Here is a 3,000-nt window from a genome sequence, read left to right as displayed (position 1 = left end):
TTTAAAAGAAAAACAATTCAATATACAATAAGAAATACAATCACAAATAAACTGAAACGCAGCAGAAAGAAGAAGAAATCTTATATCTGCTGCTTTTTACCAAAAATTTATTCAAACAATAATAATCTTCAAAAAACAAAAACAAAATAAATAACTCCTTCTCGAGCAACAATTCATACAAATACACATCAAGCTATTTCATATTTTGAACAAACCAACTTTGATTTTCACATCACTCTCCAGATTATTCCATAATCTAATTCCCTGGATTGAGGTAGACCTTCCCTTCAGACTAGTTCTAAATTTAAATTTCACAAATATCTCTATCCCCTTAAGATTATAACAACTTTGTCTTTTAACAAAATTTCTTTGGATATTTAATGGTAATGTGTTATTTTGAGCTCTATACATAACTGATAAAATACTATAATCTACCAAATCATGGAACTTCAATAAGTTCAGTTGATAAAATAATGTGCTTGATGGGTGACTGTAATGCTTTCTGGTGATGATTCTTACAGCTCTTTTCTGTAAAATAAAAATAGGTTTTGTAAATGTTTTACATGCTTTCCCCCAAACATCAATGCAACAGATTAAATGTGGAACAATGATTGTGTCTGAGAATGATAATTCAGTCTGAGAGCTGCCGAGCTTCGACACATCCACATGAATTCTGTAGACGATCCAGGTTTCACCAACCAAACAGCAAAATAACCAGTTGTCACCATGAATCCAGTTTGTTTCCATCGAGGTCAGAGGGTCCTCCTGACCCTCACTCCTGTCGGGAGAAGTTGATCAACTTTGTTGAGAGACCAGCTGATCCTTGAATTAGGAGGTATTCCAGAAAAAATAAAAAAAAGGCTTTTTAAGGGTTCACAGGCCGAAACAGTGGGGGGGGGGGGGTACGGTGTTCAGTTGTAGATGTAGATGAATGGTTCTTTTCTGTCATTAAACCCTAACCAGTGATTCATGAGACATTTTGCTAACAGACAGAGATGGCTCCAAAAGTGATTGCCATATTGCAAACATAGCTCAATTAATGCTCAGAGTAGAGGTTGGAAATGAGAAAGACCATATTTTAATACAATGCTGGGGGGTTATAGATGTTTGGTGTGTTTTCTTTGCCATGACAGCCATCTTGAATCAGGTTGTCTCCACAGTTTAATCAGCTGTAGATCCCACCCCACTGATAACAGACCAATGATGCAGACATGGGGAAACATAATAAATATTAAATGCACATCAACGACTGATTAAAATTTGGAGTCAAAGAACTGAAGCCAACAGCTGAGCCTAAACTGTGGCTTTTATCATTTTAACTCATCTTTCAGCTTTTCCGTCCATCATTTTTAAAACTCAGCATGTTTGACGCCTCTCCTCCCATCTCCACAGCTGGGCTGAGCTGTGTGTGACACACTCCAGCTCTGTCACCCCCTCCCTCCCCTCCCTCCCCCCGCAGCTTCCCAGACTAATTGAAGCCAGAACCTGGGAAAATCCTGCAGGTAGGACAGGAATCCGGGGACGGAAAATAAACCAGATCCCAAGCGCCGCGAATTCCATCACGCAGCCTCACTTCCTTCGAGCCGCCGGGAGTCCCGTGACGGCGTGCGCGCCCATTTGACACCACGCACGCTTGCACTGAGCACACGCTTCCAACCTATAAATCACACACTTAAGTTGCAGCAGTTTTTCAGCTGCACGCTGGCAGTGATCTGTCTTCTACACACGTAGGGACATCTCGAGCTGGCTCATTGTACAGCTCATACAGAGCCAGCTGTGATAGATGGGCTTTAACGGGGAGCAGCTCGCTGGAGTCATGAATGAAACAGCCCCCGTGTCATGTTTTACAGTAGAGATGAAGAGGAAGCTGCAGACGAGGCCGGTGTGTGGTGGAGCTCACAGTCACACTTTAAGAAGACACTGCAAGTGTCAGAACGGGCCTGCGGTTTTGTAAATGGCTCACCTGGTCATTATGGCTGCTCCAGTCAAAGAGGCTCACCTCTGTTTGATGTTATTTACTGAGGGCTTTTAAAAGCCTTATTTAATACACCCCCCTCAGGGCCTCTGTCCTCTGCCCTCCCTGGTTTATGTGTGTGAAGTACGGCCACTCTGCATGCAGGGGACGAAAACAGGGAGCTGCTGTATTTGTGAGCCATGAGGGTTCTTTAAATGAAGTGTGACACCTGGTGTAAACCTCTGAGGAGCTGCGCGGGCTGGGGGGCCGTGCACACCGTCAGTGCACCACACTTTTTATCTTTTTCTTCAGACTTTAGGATTTAAGGAAACGTGGAGAGTTAAGGTGATGCCTCATTTAGCTGCAGGTGATGGAGACCAGGTGGTGGCTCAACATGTCCGCTGCCGTCTCGCTGAATTGTGAGTGCTTGTGACCAGACGACCAGCGAGCAGTTTGGCTGCTTTGTGTCACGATCCTCGAGGTTGGAACCCAATTGCAGAGAGATGAGTGAGGCAGGAGTTCAAAAAACCAAAACAATTTATTTCTTTTAACAACAAAACAAAAGGCTGTCGGTGCAGCAAAACTTACTTTTGGCAGATTGGATCAGAAATAATGCAGAGCAGATCATCAGGGGGGGCAGAAACCAGACAAGGCAGAAGAGGATTGTGATGTCTGTGAACATAGAACAATCACCGGACCAGGAGTGAAGGAAAGAAAGGCTTTTTATGTGACAGAGGGAGAGTTAGTAATGAGAGCACCTGGGCAAGTGGCTGATGAGGGACAGGTGTGAATGATAAAGACTGAGTGGAGAAGCAGACTGAGGAATGAGAGGAACATAACAGAAACAGATAAACAGAAAATCACACACAAAGCAGAACAATAAAAAATATAAAAAGCAGACAGAGACAGAAACTTGAAATAGAAGGAATGATTAAGACTGTGGGATGATAGTTTGAAGATATAAATGTTGGTTTCTGGTTGCAGCTTGAAGGAGGTGGAAGAGGCTTGGCAGATGGGGGGGCAGCGGGGGCCGCTGACCGTGACAC

Source organism: Nematolebias whitei, chromosome 11 (assembly GCF_014905685.2).
Source record: "Nematolebias whitei isolate Nwh7 chromosome 11, NemWhi1, whole genome shotgun sequence".
In the NCBI taxonomy this organism is placed as follows: Eukaryota; Metazoa; Chordata; class Actinopteri; order Cyprinodontiformes; family Rivulidae; genus Nematolebias; species Nematolebias whitei.
This window is presented reverse-complemented; position numbering follows the sequence as displayed.